Below are 27,461 nucleotides of genomic sequence, written 5' to 3'. Positions count from 1 at the left end.
TAATGGTTAAATATTTGTATATATTGCAAAATGATCACCACAATGTCTAGTTAACAACTGTCACCATACATAGTTATAAAATATTTTTCTTGTGATGAAGACATTTAAGATCTACTCTCTTAACGTTCAAATATGCCATGCAGTATTATTAACTATAGTCACCATGCTCTACACTATATCCACAGGACTTAATTATTTTATAAATGGAATTTTGTACCTTTTCGTCCCCTGCACCCATTTCACTCACCTCCTATCCCCTGCCTCTGGCCAGCAGCAATCTGTTCTCTGTATCTGTGAGCATTTTTTTAACATCTGTATTGGAGTATAATTGTTTTACACTGTTGTGTTAGTTTCTGCTGTATAACAAAGTGATTCAGCTGTATGTATACATATATCCTCATATCTCCTCCCTCTTGTGTCTCCCTCCCACATTCCCTGTCACACCCATCTAGTTGGTCACAAAGCACCGAGCTGATCTCCCTGTGCCATGCAGCTGCTTCCCAGTAGCTATCTATTTCACATTTGGTACTGTATATATGTCAATGCTACTCTCTCACTTTGTCCCAGCTTACCCTTACCCCTCCTCATGTCCTCAAGTCCATTCTCTACGCCTGCATCTTTATTCTTGTCCTGCCCCTAAGTTCATTAGAACAATTTTTTTTTTTTTTTAGATTCCATGTATATGTGTCAGCATATGGTATTTGTTTTTCTCCTTCTGACTTACTTCACTCTGTATGACAGACTCTAGGTCTATCCACCTCACTACAAATAACTCAATTTCATTTCTTTTTATGGCTAATATTCCATAGTATATATGTGACACATCTTCTTCATCCATTCATCTGTCGATTGACACTTAGGTTGCTTCCATGTCCTGGCTATTGTAAATAGAGCTGCAATGAATATTGTGGTACATGACTCCTTTTGAATTTTGGTTTTCTCAGGGTATATGTCCAATAGTGGGATTGCTGGGTCATGTGGCAGTTCTATTTTTAGTTTTTTAAGGAACCTCCACACTGTTCTCCATAGCGGCTGTATCAATTTACATTCCCACCAACAGTGCAAGAGGGTTCCCTTTTCTCCACACCCTCTCCAGCACTTATTGTTTGTAGATTTTTTGATGATGGCTATTCTGACTGGTGTGAGGTGATACCTCATTGTAGTTTTGACTTGCATTTCTCTAATGATTAGTGATGTTGAACATCCTTTTGTATGTTTGTTGGCAATCGGTATATCTTTTTTGGAGAAATTTCTATTTAGGTCTTCTGCCTATTTTTGGATTGGGTTGTTTGTTTTTTTGATATTGAGCCGCAGGAGATGCTTGTAAATGTTGGAGATTAATCCTCTGTCAGTTGCTTCATTTGCAAATATTTTCTCCCATTCTGAGGGTTGTCTTTTTGTCTTGTTTATGGTTTCCTTTGTTGTGCAAAAGCTTTTAAGTTTCATTAAGTCCCATTTGTTTATTTTTGTTTTTATTTCCTTTTCTCTAGGAGGTGGGTCAAAAGGATCTTGCTGTGATTTATGTCATAGAGTGTTCTGCCTACGTTTTACTCTAAGAGGTTTATAGTGTCTGGCCTTACATTTAGGTCTTTAATGCATTTTGAGTTTATTTTTGTGTATGGTGTTAAGGAGTGTTCTAATTTCATTCTTTTACATGTAGCTGTCCAGTTTTCCCAGTACCACTTATTGAAGGGGCTGTCTTTTCTGCATTGTATATTCTTGCCTCCTTTATCAAAAATAAGGTGACCATATGTGTTTGGGTTAATCTCTGGGCTTTCTATCCTTTTCCATTGATCTATATTTCTGTTTTTGTGCCAGTACCATACTGTCTTGATTACTGTAGCTTTGTAGTATACTCTGAAGTCTGGGAGCCTGATTCCTCCAGCTCTGTTTTTCATTCTCAAGATTGCTTTGGCTATTCGGGGTCTTTTGTTTTTCCATACAAATTGTGAAATTTTTTGCTCTAGTTCTGTGAAAAATGCCAGTGGTAGTTTGATAGGGATTGCAGTGAATCTGTAGATTGCTTTGGGTAGCGGAGTCATTTTCACAATATTGATTCTTCTAACCCAAGAACATGGTATATCTCTCCACCTGTTTGAATCATCTTTAATTTCTTTCATCAGTGTCTTACAGTTTTCTGCATACAGGTCTTTTGTCTCCTTAGGTAGGTTTATTCCTAGGTATTTAATTCTTTTTCTTGAAATAGTAAATGAGAGTGATTCCTTAATTTCTCTTTCAGATTTTTCATCTTATTGTATAGGAAAGCAAGAGATTTCTGTTCATTAATTTTGTATCCTGCTACTTTACCAAATTCATTGATTAGCTCTAGTAGTTTTCTGGTAACATCTTTAGGATTCTCTATGTATAGTATCATGTCATCTGCAAACAGTGACAGCTTTACTTCTTCTTTTTCGATTTGGATTCCTTTTATTTCTTTTCCTTCTCTGATTGCTGTGGCTAAAACTTCCAAAGCTATGTTGAATAATATTGGTGAGAGTGGACAACCTTGTCTTGTTCCTGCTCTTAGAGGAAATGGTTTCAGTTTTTCACCATTGAGAATGATGTTGGCTGTGGGTTTGTCATACATGGCCTTTATTATGTTGAGGTAAGTTCCCTCTCTGCCCACTTTCTGGAGGGTTTTTATCATAAATGGGTGTTGGATTTTGTCAAAAGCTTTTTATGCATCTATTGAGGTGATCATTTGGTTTTTCTCCTTCAATTTGTTAATATGGTTTATCACATTGATTGATGTTTGTATATCGAAGAATCCTTGCATTCCTGGGATAAACCCCACTAGATCGTGGTGTATGATCGTTTTAATGTGCTGTTGGATTCTGTTTGCTAGGATTTTGTTGAGGATTTTTGCATCTATGTTCGTCAGTGATATTGGCCTTTAGTTTTATTTTTATGTGACATCTTTGTCTGGTGTTGGTATCAGGGTGATGGTGGCCTCGTAGAATGAGTTTGGGAGTGTTCCTCCCTCTGCTATATTTTGGAAGATTTTGAGAAGGATAGGTGTTAGCACTTCTCTAAATATTTGATAGAATTTACTTGTGAATCCATTTGGTCCTGGGCTTTTGTTTGTTGGAAGATTTTTAATCACAGTTTCATTTTTAGTCCTTGTGGTTTGTCTGTTTATATTTTCTATTTCTTTCTGGTTCAGTCTAGGAAGCTTGTGCTTTTCTAAGAATTTGTCCATTTCTTCCAGTTTGTACATTTTATTGGAATATAGTTGCTTATAGTAATCTCTCATGATCCTTTGTATTTCTGCAGTGTCAGTTGTTACTTCTCCTTTTTCATTTCTAATTCTGTTGATTTGAGTCTTCTCCCTTTTTTCTTCATAAGTTTGGCTAATGGTTTATCAATTTTGTTTATCTTCTCAAAGAGCCAGCTTTTACTTTTATTGATCTTTGCTATTGTTTCCTTCATTCCTTTTTCATTTATTTCTGATATGATCTTTATGATTTCTTTCCTTCTGCTAACTTTGGGGGTTTTTTTGTTCTTCTTTCTCCAATTGCTTTAGGTGTAAGGTTAGGTTGTTTGTTTGAGATGTTTCTTGTTTCTTGAGGTAGGATTGTTTTGCTATAAAGTTCCCTCTTAGAAATGCTTTTGCTGCATCCCATCGGTTTTAGGTGGTCATGTTTTCATTGCTATTTATTTCTAGGTATTTTTTGATTTCCTCAGTGATCTCTTGGTTATTTAGCAGCATATTATTTAGCCTCCATGTGTTTGAATTTTTTACAGTTTTTTCCCTGTAATTGGTATCTAGTCTAATAGCATTGTGGTTGGAAAAGATACTTGATATGATTTCAATTTTCTTAAATTTACCAAGGCTTGATTTGTGACCCAAGATATGATCTATCCTGGAGAATGTTCCATGAGCACTTGAGAAGAAAGTGTATTCTGTTGTTTTTGGATGGAATGTCTTATAAATATCAATTAAGTCCATCCTGTTTAATGCATCATTTAAAGCTTGTGTTTCCTTATTTATTTTCATCTTGGATGATCTGTCCATTGGTGAAAGTGGTGTGTTAAAGTCCTCTACTGGTATTGTGTTACTGTCGATTTCCCTTTTATGGCTGTTAGCATTTGCCTTATGTATTGAGGTGCTCCTATGTTAGGTGCATAAATATTTACAATTCTTATATCTTCTTCTTGGATTGATCCCTTGATCATTATGTGTGTCCTTCTTTGTCTCTTCTCATAGTCTTTATTTTAAAGTCTATTTTGTCTGACATGAGAATTGCTACTCCAGCTTTCTTCTGATTTCCAGTTGCATGGAATATATTTTTCCATCCCCACACTTTCAGTCTGTATGTGTCTCTAGGTCTGAAGTGGGTCTCTTGTAGACAGCATATATATGGACCTTCTTTTTGTATCCATTCAGGCAGTCTGCGTCTTTTGCTTGGAGCATTTGATCCATTTACATTTAAGGTAATTATCAATATGTTTGTTCCTATTACCATTTTCTTAATTGTTTTGGGTTTGTTTTTGTAGGTCTTTTCCTTGTCTTGTGTTTCTTGCCTAGAGAAGTTCCATTAGCATCTGCTGTAAAGCTGATTTGGTGGTGCTGAATTCTCTTAGCTTTGGCTTGTCTGTAAAGGTTTTAATTTCTCCATTGAATCTGAATGAGATCCTTGCTGGGTAGAGAAATCTTGGTTGTAAGTTTTTCCCTTTCATCACTTTAAATATGTCCCGCCACTCCATTCTGGCTTGCAGAGTTTCTGCTGAAAGATCAGCTGTTAACCTCATGGGGATTCCCTTGTATGTTGTTTGTTGCTTTTCCCTTGCTACTTTTAACATTTTTTCTTTGTATTTATTTTTTGATATTTTGATTAATATGTGTCTTGGCGTGTTTCTCCTTGGATTTATCCTGTTTGGGACTCTCTGTGCTTCCTGGACTTGATTGACTATTTCTTTTCCCATGTTAGGGAAGTTTTCAACTATAATCTCTTCAAATATTTTCTCAGACCCTTTCTTTTTGTCTTTTTCTTCTGGGACCCCTATAATTCGAATGTTGGTGCATTTAATGTTGTCCCAGAGGTCTCTGAGGCTGTCCTCAATTCTTTTCATTCCTTTTTCTTTATTCTGCCTGTGGTAGTTATTTCCACTATTTTATCTCCCAGGTCACTTGTCCGTTCTTCTGCCTCAGTTATTCTGCTATTGATTCCTTCTAGAGAATTTTAAATTTCATTTATTCTGTTGTTCATCAATGTTTGTTTGCTCTTTAGTTCTTCTATGTCCTTGTTAAACATTTCTTGTATTTTCTCCATTGTATTTCCAAGATTTTGGATCAACTTTACTATCATTATTCTGAATTCTTTTTCAGGTAGTCTGCCTATTTCCTCTTCATTTGCTTGGTCTGGTGCATTTTTGCCTTGCTCCTTCACCAGCTGTGTGTTTCTCTGTCTCCTCATTTTGCTTAACTTACTGTGTTTGGGGTCTCCTTTTCACAGGCTGCAGGCTCATAACTCCCGTTGTTTTTGGTGTCTGCCCCCAGTGGGTGAGTTGTTTCAGTGACTTGTGTAGGCTTTCTGGTGGAGGGAACTGGTGCCTGTGTTCTGGTGATTGGAGCTGGATCTTGTCTTTCTGGTTGGCAGGGCCAAGTCCAGTGGTGTGTTTTGGGGTGTCTGTGCACTTAGTATGATTTTAGGCAGCCTTTCTGCCAATGGGTGGGGTTGTGTTCCTCTCTTACTAATTGTTTGGCATAGGGTGTCCAGCACTGGAGCTTGCTGGCCATTGGGTGGAGCTGGGTCTTAGCGTTGAGACAGAGATCTCTGGGAGAGCTCTCACCTATTGATATTACGTGGGGTCAGGAGGTCTCTGGTGGTTCAATATCCTGAACTTGGCTCTCCCACCTCAGGGGCTCAAGCCTGACAGCAGGCCAAGCTGTCCAAGACCCTGTCAGCCACACGGCTCAGGAGGGAAAAAAGAAAGAAAACAAATAAATAAATAAAAATTTAAAATCTATGGGATTTTAAAGAAATTTTTTATTTTTTATAGGTTCCATGTATAACTGAGATCACATGGTATTTGTCTTTCTCTGTCTGACTTACTTCACTTAGTATAATGTCCTCAAGTTTCATTACATTCAACTCAATAATATTTCATTTATCCTTTTAGAAGCACCTCTGTAGATTGAATAATGCGTTAGTTGAGTGCCTGTACCATAGTCACCTGTAATGTGATGAGGTTCTCTTCAGGGACTACTAGACAATTTTCCTCCCTGCTGACTTTCACTCTGATTGCTTTATTACTTGAATATAATATGCAATGCCTAAATTTACAGAGGTGTCAAATTATCATATTAATCAACTATTTTAAGGTAATGGTTATATGAAGGGGGAAAAAGTTTTCAGAATTAAGCATATAAAACAATTTTTTAATTTAATTAGTGTTTACCTAATATAAAAATATGCATATTATATGGAGCAGAATCGGATACTTTATTTAATAATCAATACAAAATATATTTATTTCTTCCCTTTTTGTACAAGGCTCAGTTTTTGTCCTTAAAAGATATTTGTTTAGAGTAAAAGCTTGGGTTTTTTGTGTGGAATTACTGGGTTTAAGCAAGTCAGATACAGTCCATGGGGAACAGAAAATTGAAACAAAAAAGCCATTAAGAAATCAGAAGGAAGTTACCAGGTTGAGAGACTAGAGGATGGAATTGAGGAGCAGCAGGCAAAGTCGTTAAGAAATAAGGATGAGAACTCAGAAGCTTAACACTAGGAGGAGAAGAAATATAGGGTCACTAGAGGAACAGAAGAAGACAGAGGGGTTTGCCTGGTGGTTAAGTGGCCAATGCAAGGGACATGGGTTCAAGCCCTGGTCTGGGAAGTTCCCACATGCAGCGGAGCAACTAAGCCTGTGTGCCACAACTACTGAAGCCCACGCGCCTAGAGCCCACGCTCCACAATAAGAGAAGCCACCACAATGAGAAGCCTGTGTACCGCAATGAAGAATGGCCTCCACTCTCCGCACCCAGAGAAAAGCCTCCATGCAGCAATGAAGACCCAATACAGCCAAAAAAAAAAAAAAAAAAAAAAAAAGACAGAAGCAAATCCCAGATTAGAGTGCCCTGGACTTAAAACAGCTGACCGCTGACCCCACCTGGTGGAATCATCTCCCCGCTAGGGAACTTGCAGGGTCTTGACAAGATCAGATTATTCTGACAAACTCTTTTTGAAACAGAGTAGGACCTTATGGTCCTTCTCCCTACCCTCCATGTCCTCAGCCTGCCTTTTGTCTGTGGAAAAACTTTAGTCAACGAATACCTTTAATCAGAAAAGTGAGAAAATGCAGAAACAAAGGCAAACAGTCAAAGGAGACCAAATAATAATAGTTTAGTCATTAAGCATAGTCAAGGACCTTTAGTTCCTTCTCAAGGGCTATAGATAATATTCTGAGCCATATCCTGTGGGCTGTTTTATAGATACTGAAACCCCCACCAGGAGGAAGAAGTTAACTACATGATGATCAGAATGTAGCCATGACATAAGCTGCCACAATTCCGAGAACTGGCCTCAGGAAATGGGAACAAACCGACCCTGGAACTAAAGATTAACTGTACTTAAAACAATCCAGATGACACTGATCAGACCACCAATGACCAATTTCAAGATGACTGTGCTGTTTCTACATGTAGCTCCCTCCCTCCATCTATAAAAGTTCTTGCCCACTGATGGTCAGTGGGAGGTAGTCAGCCTTTGGACAGGAGTCTGCCCTCCCCCTCGGTTGCCGGCATCCAAAATAAAGCAAACTTTCCTTTCCATCAACCTGCCTTCTTTATTGGTCTTTTTTTTTTTTTAATTTTTATTTATTTATTTATGGTTGTGTTGGGTCTTCGTTTCTGTGCGAGGGCTTTCTCTAGTTGTGGCAAGCAGGGGCCACTCTTCATCGCGGTGCGTGTGCCTCTCACTGTCGCGGTCTCTCTTGTTGCGGAGCACAGGTTCCAGATGCGCAGGCTCAGTAATTGTGGCTCACGGGCCCAGCCGCTCCGCGGCATGTGGGATCTTCCCAGACCAGGGCTCGAACCTGTGTCCCCTGCATTGGCAGGCAGAGTCTCAACCACTGCGCCACCAGGGAAGCCCTTTATTGGTCTTTGAGTGGTGAGCAGCCAGACCCCACTTTTTTTTCTTTTTTTTGCTTTTATACACATGTATCCATTGACCCTCACAGTGATCCACCCCAGAAGGTGTTATTGCCTCATTTTTAAAATTTTATTTATTTATTTATTTATGGCTGTGTTGGGTCTTCGTTTCTGTGCGAGGCCTTTCTCTAGTTGTGGCAAGCGGGGGCCACTCTTCATCGCGGTGCGCGGGCTTCTCACCATCGCGGCCTCTCCCGTTGCGGAGCACAGGCTCCAGACGTGCAGGCTCAGCAATTGTGGCTCACGGGCCCAGTTGCTCCGCGGCACGTGGGATCCTCCCAGACCAGGGCTCGAACCCGTGTCCCCTGCATTGGCAGGCAGATTCTCAACCACTGCGCCACCAGGGAAGCCGCAGACCCCACTTTTGGTTACATTTTCTCTCTCAAAACTCACAGTAGCAAGTTCCTCTTGACCCTTGAGTAATTCGTTATCTGTCACTCAACTGTTGGTTAACATAATACTTCTCTCTCCTTCCAGATGATAAACATATTATGACATATCTGGGAAAGGGTTGAGGAGATTATGTAATTACAAAGATCACTTTCAGGTCATATGAGACTAATATGCTTGGTAAAAGTGCAACTGTGCACCTCAGATTGGGACTTAAACCCATGTGCCAGGACTCGAACCCAGCCAAAACCCAGACTGGGACTTGAACCCACATGGCTGGGACTCCGGCCAAAACCCACAGTCTTCCAACTGAGATCACCCACCTCGTTTCAGGACTTAATGAAGCTCGGGTTCTTGATATGTATCACAAAGAATTCAGTGAGAGACAAAGTGATCGGTAAGAAATGGATTTATTTAGAGAGAAATACATTCCACAGACGGAGTGTGGGCCATCTCAGAAGGTGAGAAAGGCACCAGGGTATGGGGTTGTCAGTTTTTATAGGAGTGTGTAATTTCATAGGCTAATGAGTGGGAGGAGTATTCCAGCTATTTTAGGAAGGGGCGGGGATTTCCAGAAATTGGGTCACTGCCCACTTTTTGATCCTTATGGTCAGTCTTAGAACTGTCATGGTGCCTGTGGGTGTGTCATTTAGCTTGCTGATGTGAGTGTATACTGAGGCTGAAGGTCTAGTGGAAGTTGACTCATCCACCATCTTGGACCCATTTGGTTCTATATCAGTTTGTGTCATGTCCTCAGGCTATATCATTCTTTCAAAGGTTGTGCCCTGCCTCCATCCCTCCTGTTTCAAAATGGAATGGCAGTCATGCAAAAAAATGTCACGTCTGACTCCAGTGGAGCAAAATAGACAACATGCAACTCAGGGCAATGATTGGAATTCACTGCGCCTGTCACCAGAGGGAATGTTGGCCAAGTTTTGGTGGCTAAGTTGAATGAAACTTCCACAAAGGTGTGCATTTTGTCCTGTTTTCTCATGGAGTCGTGCAAAAAGATGAAACTGGAAAGAAGGTGGAGACATAGTCGGTAGAGACAGAAAAAACACAGCCGCCACTCTGCTGAGCCTTTTCCCCATATGCATGTACAGTACAACTCTCAGTAACCCGAGGGAGCAGTGCATGCAATAAAGATGGCCCTAGAAGAATGTTTCAGGGACCTACGGTGATGGGCTTCCTGGAGAATGTGTCATAGATGAATCTCAGGACAGCATATCTGTTCCACATCAGTGACCATGAGGCCAAGTTTGCCTTACTACACTTGCCAGGTCTTTCTGCTCTTTCCACATGAAACATCTGGATATACTTCTTTTCTCTATATGTTTTGTGTTAATTCAGTTTAGCTCTATAATCCTGTGTTTGCATGCTACTTGAAATCACGGGTTTTTTAGCCTTATCCACCTCTATATTTTCAGTGTCTGGCACACAGTCGGTGTGATGCTTAATTTTATGCATCAGTTTAGTTAGGCTATGGTGTCCATGGTCAAACACCAGTCTAGATGTTGCTATGAAGGTATTTTTTAGATGTGATTAACATTTAAATCAGTAGACTTTGAATAAATCAGATTACTCTTCATTGTGTGAATGGGCCTCATCCAATCAGTTGATAAGCGTTATGAGAAAAGACTAAGATCCCCTGAGAAGGAAGGAATTCTGCCTCCAGACTCAAGGCTGCAACATTAACTCTTCCCTTGGTCTCCAGTCTGCTGGCTTGTCCTGCAGATTTCAGAATTGCTAGCCTTCACAATCACAGAGGCAATGCCTTACAACAGATTTCTCTCTTTCTTTCCCTTTCTCCCTCTCTCTGTCTCTATATCTCACTCACTCTCACTCTGTGTCCTAGACATCAGGGCTGTTCAAAAATGTTCCAGTTCTTGGTTTTCCTGCGAAAACATTTTATCTAATGGTGGTAGGATTGTACTTCTCTTCTTCTTTGAAGTTAGGTGTGGCTTACTTTGGCCAATAATATGTGAATGAAGTTACATGATGTACTTTGGCCAATAATATGTGAATGGTGGTGACATGTGTCACTTTCAGGAGGTGACTGAAGAGTGAGTACACAATTTACCATGTTTGCTTTTTCATGTCTCAACAATTTTGGAAACATGAGTAGAGATGCAGCTTCTGCCCAGGTCCCTGATTGACTATGACGTGTGGAGACCTCCTGCTGACCTGCCACAAGTAGAAATAAACATTTGTGATTCTGAGTGATGAGGCCTGAGGGCTGTTTGAACCACAGCAAAATCTACCTTATCCTGAGTGACGGAGAAACTGATACCTTGAAGTGGGATGCTGCCAAAAATCTAGAAAAAGGAATAAAGAGAATCCAAAATTTGGGGGCTTACAGAATTGGAAGAGGCAACTGATTCTTAATCCAATTAAAAAATATATAAAACTGGGAAGATCTTTGAATGACAAACATTGATTAAAACTCAGCCTCGGAATCAGCATCAAATTAAAGGTGCAGCCATCCCACCCACTGTTATAGCCTCTGAGTGGATTAAGGTATCAAAGTCCAGCCAGGGCACTAGTGCCCAGGAAATCCATTCAGTTGAGCAAAAAAGCTCAGGGTGTTGCTCTCCCATTGATATCTGCAGGGCCAAGGAATTTGTAATTCACTCAAGACAGGGGTGGGGAAGAAAGAGAAGGAGAGGAACAGAAGAGGTGGGAGTATGTATGGGTGTGGGTGGGGCAGGGGAAGAAGTATAGCTGGGAGAAGGCAAGGAAATACAGCAGTATAGAAAGTACATACAGAGAAGGCTGTGGTCATGGCTATTGATACTTGGAGCTGACTGGAACTGAACAGACAGGAAGCTAAATTTTTGATAGAGTCGTACTGCCAGAAGAACCATCTGTCTAGACTAAAATAGACTGTAAAAGTTTAGACTGAAAGTGATCCTTGGGCTCCCAAACATCAATGGATGTAGACAATACACAGGAAAAACCGCTTAGTCAGGAGGGAGGGCAGAGTCCCTAAAGCACATTTCAGGTGTGGCCACGGAGGATAACTGAACAAACAGAACTGCCAGGGGGTGGAGCTAGGGGCACAGAACACCAAACTTCCAGAAAGTGGAATCAGAACCAAATCAGAAACATTACCCATGCCCAGTGGTATCTCAGAATTACCACAGTGCGGTCACAAGTAAATGGCATATTTGCAATACCCCTTATTAAGACTGGGAGTTTACCACAAGTTTAGTCTCCTTTCATCTCCATCCCAACTTGTCTTGACATAATTTGAGATTTTTAGACCAGGTTTCCTTGTTATTTTTAAAAACCAGGGTCATTATGTAACTTTTTTTCCCCAGAAAATAACATTGGCATTTGTGTTCAGTATTGTACTCAGAATTGAAATAATTATTAGATATTTCTATGTTTAGTTGGCTTCAGAGAAAAATTCCAGTCTTATGATTTCTCTATTTTTTTTTTAATGGCAACTTATTTATTTATTTATTTTATTTTTGGCTGTGTTGGGTCTTCGTTTCTGTGTGAGGGCTTTCTCTAGTTGCGGTGATTTCTCTAGCCCCTGATTTCTCTATTTTTGAGCTCTTAATTTTCTTCAATTCATTTAGTAATTTAGTAATTTCTTCAAGAAAAGTGAAGGAACTGTGACTGGGCAGCTGTATTGCTTCAGGCACAACATGTAGCGCTTAAGATTTCCTGGGTATTTAATCTCCACACCCTGCAGTGACTCAGTGTGCAGCCTTAGGCCACACAGCTTAACATATATGCTTCATTTCTGGAGGAGGAAAGGATATTAACACTTTCTGAGCTCTGAAGGATTTTGTACAAAGTATTATCTGATGTCAAAAATTATAATAGGGCTTCCCTGGTGGCGCAGTGGTTGAGAATCTGCCTGCCAATGCAGGGGACACGGGTTCGAGCCCTGGTCTGGGAGGATCCCACATGCCACAGAGCAACTATGCCCGTGTGCCACAACTACTGAGCCTGTGCGTCTGGAGCCTGTGCTCCGCAACGGGAGAGGCCGCGATGGTGGGAAGCCCGCGCACCGCGATGAAGAGTGGCCCCCGCTTGCCGCAACTAGAGAAAAGCCCTCGCACAGAAACGAAGACCCAACACAGCCATAAATAAATTAGTTAATTAATTAAAAAAATAAAATAAACTCCCAGAGTGTTTCCTACATTGAGATCCAGAAGAACTTAGATTTAAAAAAAAAAAAAATTATAATATACATGCAATTATTGTTTCTTTGAAAAAGACACCATCGAAGGTCCAGGATAAGTATATAGCAAGAAACAAATTTCAAAACTACTTTCCACTTGCCCTGAATCCTGCCAGCATATTTGGGTTCAATGGAACTTGATAATTCCGGTATAAGTATTTATTGTGAGTTCCACTGATGAGAGCTCTGTGGGAGGTGTTTTGTGTATAGACGCTGATAGAGTTGGGGGATCTGTTGCCATTGATGGGCCCAAACAGTACAAAGAGGGAAGTTTAAAATCTAAAAAAAAAAGAAAAGAAAAAAATGGTTCTGATGAACCTAGGGGCAGGACAGGAATAAAGATACAGACATAGAGAATGAACTTGAGGACACGGGGAGGGGGAAGGGTAAGTTGTGACTAAGTGAGAGAGTAGCATTGACATATATACACTACCAAATGTAAAATAGATAGCTAGTGGGAAGCAGCTGCATAGCACAGGGAAATCAGCTCAGTGCCTTGTGACCACCTAGAGGGGTGGGATAAGGAGGGTGGGAGGGAAATGCAAGAGGGGAGGGGATATGGGGATATATGTATACATATAGCTGATTCACTTTGTTATACAGCAGAAACTAATACAACATTGTAAAGCAATTATACTCCAATAAAGATGTTAAAAAAATAAAATGATAAATGCCTGCATTAAGGGGGAAAAAATCTCAAATAAACAACCTAACTTTATACCTCAAGGTATAAAGGGAAGAGAAAGCAAAGAGAAGAACAAGCAAAGCCCAAAGTTAGCAGAAGGAAGGAATTAACAAAGATCTGAGCAAAAATAAATGAAATAGAAACGATAAAGACAATAGAAAAGATCATCAAAACTGAGTTATTTAAAAAGATCAAAAAAATTGACAAACCTCTCTAGACTAAGAAAAAAGGGAGAATACTCAAAAAATAAATCAGAAATGAAAGAGGAGACATTACAACTGATACCACAGAAATGCAAAGGATCACAAGAGACTACTAACAATTACATGCCAACAAAGAAAATCCAGACCAGATGACTTCACTGGTGAATTCAACGAAACATTTAAAGAAGAATTAATACGAATCTTTCTCAAACTCTTCCAAAAATTGAAGAGGATGGGATACTTTCAAACTCATTTTACAAGACCAGCATTAACCTGATACCAAGGCCAGACAAGGACACTCTAAGAAAAGAAAATTACAGGCCTATAACCTTGATGAACACAGATGTAAAATTCTTCAACAAAAGTCCAGCAAACTGAATTAAACAGCACATTAAAAGGATCATACACCATGATAAAGTTATATTTATCCTTTGGGTGCAAGAATGGTTCAATATACACAAATGAACCAAAGTGATACACCGTATTAACAGAATGACAGATAAAAATCATATGATCATCTCAATACACACAGAAAAAGCATCTGACATAATTCAATAGCCTTTCATGATAAAAATTCCCAACAAACTGGGTGTAGAGGGACAATATCTCAACATAATTAAGTTCACATATGTTCAGGAACAATATAAGGATACCCACTCTTACCACTTCTATTCAACATAGTACTAAAAGTCCTAGCTAGAGCAATTAGATAAGAAATAGAAATAAAAGTCATCCAAATCAGAAAGGAAAAAGTAAAAGTCTCTGTTTGCAGATGATTTGATATTATATACAGAAAACCCTAAAGACTACACCAAAAACTGTTAGAGCTAATAAATGAATTCAGTAAAGTTGTAGATTCAAAATCAACACACAAAATCAGTTTCATTTCTATATACTATCAACAAACCATCTGAAAAGAAATTAAGAAAACAAAATCTCATTACAATAACATCAAAAAGAATAAAAGAGTGAGGAATAAATTTAGCCAAGGAAGTAAAATATCTGTACACTAAAACTCACAAATCTTTGATGAAAGAAATTGAAGAAGACACACATAAATGGAAAGATATCCTGTGTTCATGGATTGGAATAATTAATATTGCTAAAATATCCATGATACCTAAAGCAATCTACATATTCAATGCAATTCTTATCAAAATTCCAATGGTATTTTTTAGAGAAATAGAAAAACAACCCTAAAATTTGTATGGAACCACAAAAGACCTTGAGTAGATAAAGCAATCTCAAGCTAGAAGAACAAAACTGGAGACATTGTACTCCTTGATTTCAAAATATACTGCAAAGCTATCATAATCAAAATGGTATGGTACTGGCATAAAAACAAACACATATACCAATGGAACAGAATATATAGCGTAGAAATAAACTCAACCATATACAGTCAACTAATCTTTGACAAAGATACCAAGGATACATAACAGGGAAAAGATAACCTTTTCAATAAATGATACTGAGAAAACTGGATGTCCCAATGCAAAAGGATGAAATTGGACTGTTATCCTATGCTATATGCAAAAATCAACTCGAGTGAGTTAAAGACTTAAATGTGAGATCTGAAACCATAATAGTCCTAGAAGAAAACATAGGGATAAAGCTCCTTGACATCGGTATTGGCAATTGTTTTTTGCATATGACACAAAAAACACAGGCAATAAAAGCAAAAATAAACAGGTGGGACTATATCAAACTAAAAATTTTCTATGCAGCAAATGACACAATCAACAAAATTAAGAGGCAATCTATGGAATGGGAGAAAATATATGCAAACCATATATTCAGTTAGTGATTAATGTCCAAAATATATCAGGAAGTCATACTCAATGGAAAAGAAAACAATTTAAAATTGGGCAAAGGGCTTGATTAGACATTTATCCAAAGAAGACATAAATGGCCAACAGGTACATGAAAAGATGTTCAACAACACTAATCATTAGGGAAATGCAAATGTAAAATGAGGTATCCCCTCACACATGTTAAGATGCCTATTATAAAAAAGTTAACAGATAAGTATTGGTGAAGATGTGGAGAAAATGGAGTACTTGTACACTGTTGGTGGAAATGTAAACTGGTACAGCCACTCAGGTAAATAGTATGGTGGTTCCTCAAAAAATGAAAAATAGAGCTACCATATAGTCCAGCAATCCCACTTCTGGGTATATATTCAAAGAAAATGAGAACAGGATCTGGAAGAGATATCTACACTCTCATGTTCAATGCAGTGTTAATCACAAGTTATGGAAGCAACCTAAGTGTCCATCAGAGGATGAAGAGATAAAGAAAATGTGATACATATACACAATGGAATTTTATTCAGTCTTAGAAGGATATTCTGCCATTTGAGTATAATGGATGAAACTGGAGGACATTATGCTAAGTGAAATAAGCCAAACATGAAAAGGCAAATACTGCATGGTTTAACTTATATGTGGAATTTTGCAAAGTTTAACTCTTATTAACTGAGAGCAGAAGAGTTGTTACCAGGGTCTGGTGGGGAAATAGAGAGATGTTGGTCAAAAGGAACAGACATTCAGTTATAAGATGAATAATTTCTGGGGACCTAATGTACAGTGTGGTGACTATAATTAATAGTACTGTATTGTATACTCGATATTTGCCAGGAGGACAGATCTTAAGTATTCTCACCACACACACACACAAAGGTAACTATGAGGTAATTAATATGTTAATTAGCTTCATTGTGGTAATAATTTCTCTTTGTGTATGTATATCAAAACACCACATTGTACACTTTAAAAATATAGAATTTTTTATTATCAATCATATCTTAAGAAATTTGGGGGAGAAATCTGTTTTACAGAATATCAGGACTAAGCTCAGACATAGCCTGTAATATAAGTGACTGACCCAGAGACTAAAATATTTCATCTCTTTGATTAATTGTAAAAGTTTCTGTAAATGTTGTAAATAGTTGCTCTTTCTCCCTGTTTCTTCTTTCCCTGACTTCCATTAGTCCCTCTTTTTCTCTCTTGGCACACCCCATATCCTGAAAATACCCTCGATAATACCTGAAATAACCTGCTACCTCAATATCCATGATTCTATGAATGTGACCCTAGTGGAAAGAGTTTCTGGTGAAGACGTTTGTTCATTGTTAACTTTTCTAAATCATTGAAGAGATACTTTTTCCTAGCCTGTGTTTTACATATAAAACAAAGAATTTGCCAATTCATATAAAAGGAGGCTAGGAGAACTTGGTAACTTAGAACATTTGTCATATTATGGAAATTAAATATACTTTTCCAGGGCAAGATTTCATATAAACCATTTCATTAGAAATCGCCAATTTTCAGGTCGGCTTTAGCTCAAGTTGTTACTCTGTCCCTTTGGACTTCTGAAATTTCCAATTTTGCCAAATACTCATACATGAGTAATTTTGGAATTATTAGACAATTCACTGCACTGATCTAATCTGAACTGAGGGATAAACACTTGCACATGCCCAGTTTCTTAATTAGTGTGTGTCACTGTTAATCTCTAATATCGTAATGATTGTAGGAGGATTATCCTTTAATAATGACTAAAGTGAGAACAAAGAGGCGAAGGGCTACACAGACACTTTTAAGCCAAAATGGCACAGAGTACGGAGCCTGGTCCCCGGTGAGGATGCGAGTCCTCAGGGGCTTGATGATCCACTCTCTCTGAGTCAGGATGGCTCCCCGGGCCCCAGCCCGCTTCCCTGGCCCTTGTAGGTGGTACTGGTAAGGTGTGCATGGCCCAAAGAAAATTTCCAGAGCCAGCTTTGGATCCCACAGGAAAAGTGAGAACAGGTTGGGTTTCACTCCTATTTCAGAGGCAATTTCATCCACGTAATCCTTACACTGCACTCTGCGTGTATCACAGGGATTATTCAGGAATCTGAAATCAGAAGGGGAAAGTATCAGAACTTCCATCTCTCCAAGCACAATTTCCTCTAAGCATTGGTTGATGATTTCTCCAAAAACTGAGAGATAAAATGAGTTTTCTTGTTTTCATTGACTATGGTCTCAGTGGTTTCTAACAAAATATTCATGCAGTGTATTTTTCCCCATTAAATCCTTCCAAGGATCTTGGATAGTAATAGGTGGGTTTTGGAAGATTTTTGTCTTTTCCTAAATCCTGTACTTTGGCCATGAAATTAATTCTCAATTAGGATCTAGTCTCATTTTGGTAAATCAGTGGTGAGGAATATGCTATGTGAATTGTACAGGCAAGTTATTTAGATATGTATGACATTAATTTGATTTTAAATATTAATGAAATGCAATTCTTGGCCCAGCTTCTGACACCAAAGTTACTGGATAATTGACTGTTCTTAAGATAAAGGCTTTGGCTCATAGAGAACACGCTGTGACCTTCACATTGTAGATTCTCAATAGATATATGCTAGAAATAAATTACATTCCCAGCCTCAGTGGTTGAGAAGAATTTTCCATTAAGAAGATTTGGTGCAACCCACAAGCTTCTGACCTCACATCAGAATTTTAATTGGATTCTGTAATGATTTGCTCTCTCATTTCTCACATTGGTTTATCTTCTCAACACCTTAAAAGGGTGAAACAATCCTTCCATTTCATCACACATATATTCACATGCTTTACATCTCTAAGGCTATGGTAAGGCATAAATTTATAATTGTATGTATTTAGTGTTCCATGAACTTTAAACAAAATTCTGAATTTTCCAGGTTAGACCATTCTCTATCCATTCCATTCCATAAATATTCCATATATGATATTTATGCTTGGTTAAGAGGAAATTAAAAAGTTGATAATTTGAGATCTCATCCAGGCAAATAGACTCAGATTCTATCATGAGAAAAATATAACGAATACTTGAAAGACAAACAGCTCCACCTAAACACTTCCAATTGACTTTCATCAAGAAGCCAGCTTCTTACTCTTTTTCAAATTTTTTTTCTCTTCTTTCTTATGTCAGCCATCATGCCACTCCCTGAGGATAATTTGTTCAATCCTAGGAAAGAAATTTCAAATGTGAACATGGTTTTCTTCTTGAAAAGACGTGGTTTCAGGAAGAAATGGGTACTATGAGAGTCAATTTGGTAGAGAACATCATGAGTGAGGTAACACAGGAGTGGGGGAGATGGATTCAGGAGTTGCTTTGCAATGTCCTCCATCCATTGTTTTATCAGGTGCACGTGCCTTACAGATGCAAAGACGTGTGTTTAATGAGTTCACTAGCAGACCTCAAAGCTCACGAAGAAGGATGGACTGAAGGGAGTTGCATCCCATGACAAGACACAAGATAATGTGTGTGTAGTCCCATTACCAGAGTATTCACTCTAGCTCTCCTTTAAATAGTGAGTTACACTTGTTCAGTTATGTTATCCCTTAGTTTTCTAATACATATTGTATTATAGCTACTAATGGTGACTCAGTATCTCCTGATTGTTTTCATTGGATAGAGATTTCTTCTTAATTTTCCATCATAACTCATGGAAGACACTTTCCTATATCTTCATTTCTTTGATGGATGACATCCTACATTTTGAGAAACAGAATATTCTAGGAAAATATGTGAAACGTTTTAAAGGAGAAGCAAACAAATGAGCAGAATTATTATAACGTGATTGACATCATTTCATTAAGGTAGGTTTGAATCTGTCTTCATCACTTTATTCTCAGCCTTAGAATTAATGATATAATAAAGAATAATAATAAAGAATTTCAACCACAATGGCTAATCTTCATTCATTCAATCAATATTTATTGAATGCCTACAAAAGTCAGGTGCTTAATTGTTAGTTCTTATCACTCTGCAAAGTGCATATAAGTATTCCCATTTTTATAAGTGAGGGAATTGTGGGGTCAAGTAATATGTCAAGGCCATGCAGTCAGTACATGGAGGAACTGGGTTTTAATCCCGAGTTCATTTGATTACAAAGCTCTTGCTCTTTTAATTGTGCTGTAGTGCTATTCCAGTTACTTTATGACTCTGCCACAATTTTCATAATTCACAGTTCATAATTCTGTGACTCTGCTTGTCTTTTTTATATTTTGAACTTGAGAGAATAACATTCCAGGCAGAAGAAATACCAAGTCCAAAGGCAGGAATGAGCATGACTTATTCCTGGGAGTTGATAGTTCCACTCTTTTAATTCACATACCTATATAATAATGAACACACAGAAGGGGCTCAGAAAATATTTGTTGACTCATTACTCTTGACACTGTTGACCATTCTCTTCTTGAAATTTTCCCCTTCTTATTTCCTGTCCTTACTACTGATTCTCCTACTTCTTCACTTGTAATTTCTTTCTCAGTGCTTTTAATGGCTACTTTTCTTCAGATTCCTCTTTAATATTTGGGATTCCTTAGCTTCTGGCCTAGAACCTCTCCCCCAGAACCACACTCAATCCAGATTATTGTTTCTTAAGGCAGCATGAGAAGAAGGGCATGTGTGCACGTGCACGCAAAGGAGAATAACAGAAGTACCTGTTCAAACTTTGCCAGTCTCCTTCTTCCTAATCCTGACAATCACATACTCCATCACTGAGACTCTGATATACATCTTCAGGGCTGATGACTCCAAGCCTAATCTCTACTTTGATTTTCAGAATCATCTATCCTAATGCTTGCCATGTATCTCTGTTGGGATACCTCACAAGTATCCCAAACAGTTTTCTAAACCTTAAGTCATCAGCAAGCCTCCTAAGATCTTCCAAAGTTGCTTTCCTCCTGAATTACTTACCTTTGTAGGATGGTACACTCTCTACTCAATCATTCAAGCTAGAAACTGGATGTCAGCGTATAATAGTGCTTTTATTTTCTGTATTTTATGATGTTTTGACATCTTTAAAAGCTTGTTGGCCAGGGAGAGGGCTAGCCTGTTTTAAAGATAGCAAAGAGCTCTGCCAGGAGCATGTCTTTCATATGCGAACCAGCCAAGCCCAAGTCTATAGGCCCAAACAATTCTCCCAAGTCTGTAGCCCCAACCAACTACTTATCTAACTCTCATACCCCAACCCAATATTTCTCCTGCCCTAAATCATCCCAGGGCTAGGAACCAGGCAGATCTCTATAGATTAAAGCCCATGGGAATTATTCAAACTAGCCAATCCTAAACTGTTTACCATGCCCTGCTTTGCTTGTCCCACAGAAACCCCAATAAAGGCTCTGGCCTCAGCTTTTCTCTTGTTCCTGTTTCTGTCTGAACAAACCCAGTGCTCCCATGTGGCCCTGCGTGGTCTGGCATGTCTCTTTCTCTTAGGAAATGTAAGTAATACATTCTTCATTCAATGACATTGACCTCTCCGTGTTGTCACTCAATCACCTCCAAAACCGAAAATCCCATGAGTATAATTTTAATATAGTTAGAAAATTAATAATATAATAAAACAACAGAAAATTGTTGAACATTTACTATGTGCTGGGGACTAGTATAAATTATACATGTATTTTGCTCTTTAATGTGCAGAACAACCCTCTGAATTGGTGCTAATGTTATTGCCATTTTGTATATAAGGAAGGTGAGGCACAAATAGTTAACTAAATCTGATCAATATCACACAGCTAGAAAGTGGTGAAGCCAGGATCCAAACCACAGCTGTCTGGATTCAGAGTTCTATTCAAGACAAAGAAAGAATGTGTTGAATTTCAAAGGACTCTCCCCAAAGTCTCCCATCTTATTGCTGGAATCTTACCAGATTCCTGATTCTTTCTTTTGGCTTGGAAAAATGGAGTTAATTTTTATGACATAATATACCATTTGCTTGTCCACCATCTAAGGTCTCAGAGCCTAAAGACGTGCATATTAGCCTGAAAACATGAAGGGTGGGGACAGATGAAGCTGCTACCATGTCCTGAAATTCAATTTTTTTCTTCTAAGGTTAGTAAATAGAAAGGTCCAAAGAAACATGAGAAAAGAAATGATTAACATTCTCCTAAGATAGTTGAAGTTTATTTTCAAGGTGGTAAAACTGAACTCTAAATCTTCCTTATGTTCCAAGTTTGACCTGCTGACTCCAAAAGGCAGGAGCAAAACTATTCTTAAAAAAATCCTAGAACATACCTGTGTTGAGGCAGCAAACCATAAATGTCATGGTTAAAGCGAGCATTTAATTTATTCTCTGCCCATCTGTTGATTAAGAATGTAGGGTAAACTTGGTTGACAACAGAGTTAAAATGAGTGAAGAGAACAGTGTCCATGGGCATCCCATAATCCCAGACCCAGTTCCAAATCCATGCACCACGCCTTGTGCTGAGAAATACCTAGGAGAGAATGCAAATAAATGCACAATAGATGCTTCCCAATATAACAGTTTACTTTCATAGGATCATTTTCTCACTTCTTCAGATATGTCTCATTGGCTCATGAGAAGAAATGGATAAGAACTCTCTTGTCATTTTAGCTTGAAGAGTTCTTCTTTCTCAAGACAGGAAGACCAATAGATAGTCACACACATTCCCACATATGGAAACACCTAACTTGTTGCTTATAGCTCCAGAGATCTCATCAAGCTTTCCTCTGGACCTCACCCACTATCCCTTTTGAACCTTCTCCAAGGCAGTCTTTGATGCCTGCAATCTCTTAAATTCCAAATTCTGGAAAAACACAATGATGCAAAAAGACTAGAGATCAACAAATTGACACAAAAGATCCCATCCATCTGTTAATTACTGCATTGTAGTATCTAGAACACTTAGTTAATCTGTATCCCTATTGAAGGAATTGGAGTTGGAAGACGGTGTCAAGTGTCATGTCAATGAAAAATATTAAGGGATTTTAAAAATGGTTTTCTGGTAAGTTCATTTTTGTAACTCTTAGCTGAGCTGGTAAAGCCTCCACACTCTGTTAAAAATAAACATTATGGAAGTCACTAAAGTTTGAAATATTTATTTGTATTCCATTCTCTATTTTTTTTGGAATGGATTAACAAGATGTCTATTGAGGAAACTGGTGTGAGAAGGTAATTAATCAGTATTGAAGCAGTGTATGACTACACATATTTCATGCAATGATCACGTCTCAGAAGGTAGTAGGCAGGTTGCATCTCAAGAAGGAGAATTTAGGCACCAAACCGGTGCAGCTACATGACTGAGCTCAATCGCCAAATCACCTCCAGAATTTCCAATGCCGATCACAATGATTTTCTTGCCATGAAATTTCTCTGGACTCTTGTATTCCCAACTGTGGACACACTGACCTTTGAAACTTGTGATTCCTGAATTGCTCAAGTATTGACCATTATTTTATTTTATTTTTTAACTGCTGGCCTATTCTAAAGCTTATTGCTAAACTCAAATGCTATGCTCTTTAAACCTCTCATTTTCTGGTCTACTGTTCCTGGTCTGTGAACTGTGCTTGCCGAACATTATCAGACAGAATTAATTCTCCTACAGTTTTGTTCTGGACCAAAAATTTTATGATCTCAGGTTTACTAGAAACTCAGATATTTTATTTCTGCCTCCTTTTTACTTACCTGTACCCTGCCAAGACTTCAAAGAAGAGCTTGGCTCCTCATTAAGTAATATATCTTCTTTATCCATCATCTTTGTTATTTACAAATACTGCTCTGACCCAATTCCCTGTCTTGCTTTCCCAAACCATGCTTCATCCCTGTCTAGCTTGTTTCCATCTCTTTCTAGGCCCAGTACACCCTTCCTTCTAACACTAGCAGTGTTCACTCTGCTCTCCTACTAGGGACAAGTGCTCACAGACCCTGAAGCTGAGAGGACATAAGAGCTTATTATTTTTGTTTAAAAATATGCTCTGACTTAAACAAAAACCTCATATGGCAAAGCCATAATAGCTGGTTGATTTTTTAGCCTTTCATCTTTTAAACAATATTGGGGCATGCACATGTGGCCTTCATTGCTCCTCCTGTGACATTGAACAGCCCTACTCCATCCTAATTGTAGTTCATTCCTTGCCCTTTTCCTTTTTCCCTAGAGAATATGCTCCCAAACTTCAGCTTTCCCCTGGAAGCAGTTCTTTGATCACCTAGTGAACTCCTGGCACAGATCTAAATGTTTCTGAACTCAATCATTGTCAAGTTCAATTTTCCATTCAATTTCTGACTGCAGCTCTTTCAATTATTTCTCCTCCCCTTGGCCCTACTGAAATTCCTCTCACTCTCTGAAGATAACCTTTTCTTCTCCTTTGTTATGAAACAATAAAAATCTGAGGTGCGTCCCTCAACACCTAAAAGTTACTATGTTTTCATCTATTCTTCCTCTGTCTCCTCTCCCCAAGATAAAATGTTTCTCTTCTATTCCAAAATGAACCCTTTGCCCTGTGGCTCAATATGGGAGGAGACCTTGAAATCAATCAAACAAATCAAATCAAACAAACATAAGCCACAGTCCAAACAATGGCCTTTAAGGTCCTTCTTGATCTGGCGTAACATTCACTCTCTGACGTCATCTCCTTCTGCTCTTTCTTCTACTTCCGCCACACTGGACCTGTCAGGTACACACCCACCTCAAGTCCTTTGCACTTTTTTCTTCCTTCTGTACGATCTGCTTTCCTCATATATCTGCATCACTTCCTCAACTCCTTGGGGTGTTTGTTCAAATGCCCCTTTCTCACTGAAGTCTTGCCTGGCCATCTTATCTAATCTTGCATCACAAGCCCTTCTCCCCAACCACCCACCCCTTTGCCATCCCCTGGCAATTGTTTCTCTTCACAGTCATCACCTTCCACGTATTTATTTCTTTCTGTGTCTCTCTCCATCGACTGCTATGTACACTCCTTGGGGACAGAGATTTTTTCCGTTTTATTCTCTGCTAAGTCTCTGGTATACAGTTGGTGCTCAGTAGATATATCTTGAATGAATGCTGAATGAATGAATACAGGAATATTTAAACATCTAATAAGCTGATAACTAACTAACTAATAGACCTCTTTTGACCAATTTTAACTTTATCATCTCATGCACTGGGAAACAGACATTCAGAGCAATGGAAGTGGAGGGAGTCTGGCATCTCCTTAGACCCCAAAGGAGTCTCAGGTCCAGCCCTCTTTGAAAAGACCAAGTATATATCCTGCTTCTAGAGATAAAGAAGGAGATCTTGTGCAGGTAGATCATTCCTGTACCATTCCTTATATTCAGGGTGCTTAAGCTTCCAAATAGTAAACAATAGCACTGCAGTCTTTTCTAAGATGTATAGTGACACTAGGACAGAGCTATTTATATTCATCATGCTATGCATATAGATACGCATTCAGGAATAAAGCTAATTATTAATATATATTTCTGTATCTTTGATCTTACTATTTACTCCAAACTATTACCAACACAAAACAATTCCCACATTTTGCCTTCCAACTGTGGTAAAATGTAGCACTTTCCTCTTAAAATAGCCCAGAACTGGTGGTTGTATTAGTAATTTTTATTTTCAATTTTATAATATGTATTATTTGAATGGAACTTGAAAGAACATGCATTTCTTTATAATCAGAAAATATCATATTTATTTTGAAACTAAGATGCCTTTCAGAATTATAAACTTTCTCCCAAAATAACAATAGCCACTATGATAAAACCCCATAACACCAGTGCCTTAGCATTCGGTAGGACATACCTGGAAAGTTATGGAGTGGCATGAAGGGATCGGTTTCAAGGCCACTACACACCATAATCCCATCAAAGACATAGGATTCCTGCTTCCCTTCGGTCTGGACGACAACATCTCACTGTCCTGTGCAAGAGAAGTCAGAGCACTTCCTCACGTTGCACAGCTTCGACTGGGAATGAGACGAACTCAGACTTGTGACCACTCTTCCCAGCTGCCCTCCTGCCCAAGAACTCTTTGCCTCAATGAATAAGGTTGGTTACAGCTACTCTCCTCTGGGCTTTCATTAAAGAGTTCATTTATAACTGGTCTCCCTACCAAGGCATTTTTAAGTAGAGATGTATCTCAGTTTGTTCCAACTGCAGTCCTGAGTGTAGTTAGGGGTGAGCCAACACCGGGTGTACAGTCTGGCATTTCAGCCAATCCACCATACTTTTTTTCCTGAGGAAAGTGAGGAGAGAAGCTCTCGCCGACTTCTCTGGAGATTTATGTAAAGCTCACCTCCAAGACTGAACGGATGCTTTACTGCAATTTGCTCTGGCCTGGCTCTTGGCTCTAACAAGAGGGTTCCATGCATGTTGAGTGGTCTCTGCCCCACTTACCAGAAACCGGATGTGCTTCAAGAGGTGAAAGGGTTTGACATACATCTGGAGATACTCCATGATTTTGGAATTGTGCAAGTAGTTGGGAAAATGATCAGAGAAAGGATAATCACTTCAAAGTGTTGCTGGTGGCAGATTTATAGACACTGGGCCTGCCACCTTCAGTCTTCTCCTACCAAGAAAATAAAGGACACCTTGATACCTGAAGCCAAGGAGGGATAAGGAAGTGTCCTAAGGAACCTGCAAAACGTTAAAAGACTGGAAGAGTGAGAATAGAACTATAATCAGCAACATTTAGAGGCCAAGTAGAAAAATATTGAGAAGGAAAATCAGAAAGAAAACAGAGTGAAATCACAGAAGCTAGTGACAAGTGTTTCAAAAAGGAGCCGGTTTTTAACATCATTGGATCCCCTTGAGAAGGCAATAAAATTCTTGGCAGAAAGTCCATTCAATTTGTCAACTTTTATTGGTAATGGCAGTGACAGCAGTTTTGGGGAAGTGCTGGGATGACCATCATGTAGTGATGGTGGAGATGAAGGAAGAGGAAGCACACAGTTCTCCTTCAAGGAGCTAGACCCTGAAAGGAAGAAAGATTAATTGAATATCATCCTTGGGAGGAAGGAAGGATTGGGATTCAAAGCACATGTGTAGGTACTGATAAAGATAGCAACTATTATGCTGGTAGCTGAAGGATAAATCAGTGCTGTAATCCTTGCATTCTTATTTCCCAGATAAGAAAAAATGTCATTACACATATAGAAGCATAAGTCTATTCAAACTTATATCTCCACATCCCTCCAATGTCACTGCTTCCTTCAAAACAGATGGGCTCCAGTCCTTCCTCCAGGCAGACCTTAATGGCGCTTAATCCACTGACCCAGCACCAATCACCGCAATTCTTTCTCTTGACATTGTGTCTTGTATCTGGAAACATATTAGTATAAAATCAGATTTTTATTGCCATGTAATTTTTTTCTATCACGCAAGATTAGTTTTTTTTTTCTAAAATTGCTAGTTAATGCATTTAAGGAATATCCTACTCAAAGCTGTTATGCCTTTCAAAGGCATGTCGAATGACAGAAAATCCTAGCTCACGTGGGCTTTCTTATTTTTTTTAATTAATTTATTTTTTTTAATTAATTTATTTTTATTTATTTATGGCTGTACTGGGTCTTCGTTTCTGTGCGAGGGCTTTCTCTAGTTGTGGCAAGCGGGGGCCACTCTTCATCGCGGTGCGCGGGCCTCTCATTATCGCGGCCTCTCTAGTTGCGGAGCACAGGTTCCAGACGCGCAGGCTCAGTAATTGTGGCTCACGGGCCCAGCTGCTCCACGGCATGTGGGATCTTCCCAGACCAGGGCGCGAACCCGTGTGCCTTGCATTAGCAGGCAGATTCTCAACCACTGTGCCACCAGGGAAGCCCGGCTTTCTTATTTTTAAGTACGAAGGAGATTGTTTTTGAAAAAGGGTTGACTCCTAAAATTTTCCTGGTCATATGACTTCACATTTTTACATTTCTTTTTTTGATAGTTTCCTTCTACCTAATACGTTTACGTACACGTGCGTGCGCACGCACACACACACACCATGAAAAACCTCTTTATACGCAGATTTTGCCCAACTGACTTTTTTTTTTCCATTATGGTTTATTGCATGATATTGAATATAGTTCCCTGTGCTA

At 38.8% G+C, this 27,461-nt stretch overlaps 1 pseudogene; it reads right to left on the bottom strand.

Moving 5' to 3' along the window:
- LOC132369501 (flavin-containing monooxygenase 5-like) overlaps window positions 1–26,694 on the bottom strand; it is a 35,555-nt pseudogene extending 8,861 nt beyond the window's left edge.
- Between the last annotated feature and the right edge of the window lie 767 nt (window positions 26,695–27,461).

Source organism: Balaenoptera ricei, chromosome 1 (genome assembly GCF_028023285.1).
Source record: "Balaenoptera ricei isolate mBalRic1 chromosome 1, mBalRic1.hap2, whole genome shotgun sequence".
Lineage (NCBI taxonomy): Eukaryota > Metazoa > Chordata > Mammalia > Artiodactyla > Balaenopteridae > Balaenoptera > Balaenoptera ricei.
Note: the sequence above shows the minus strand (reverse complement) of the source record. Positions and strands in the feature narration are given on the sequence as shown.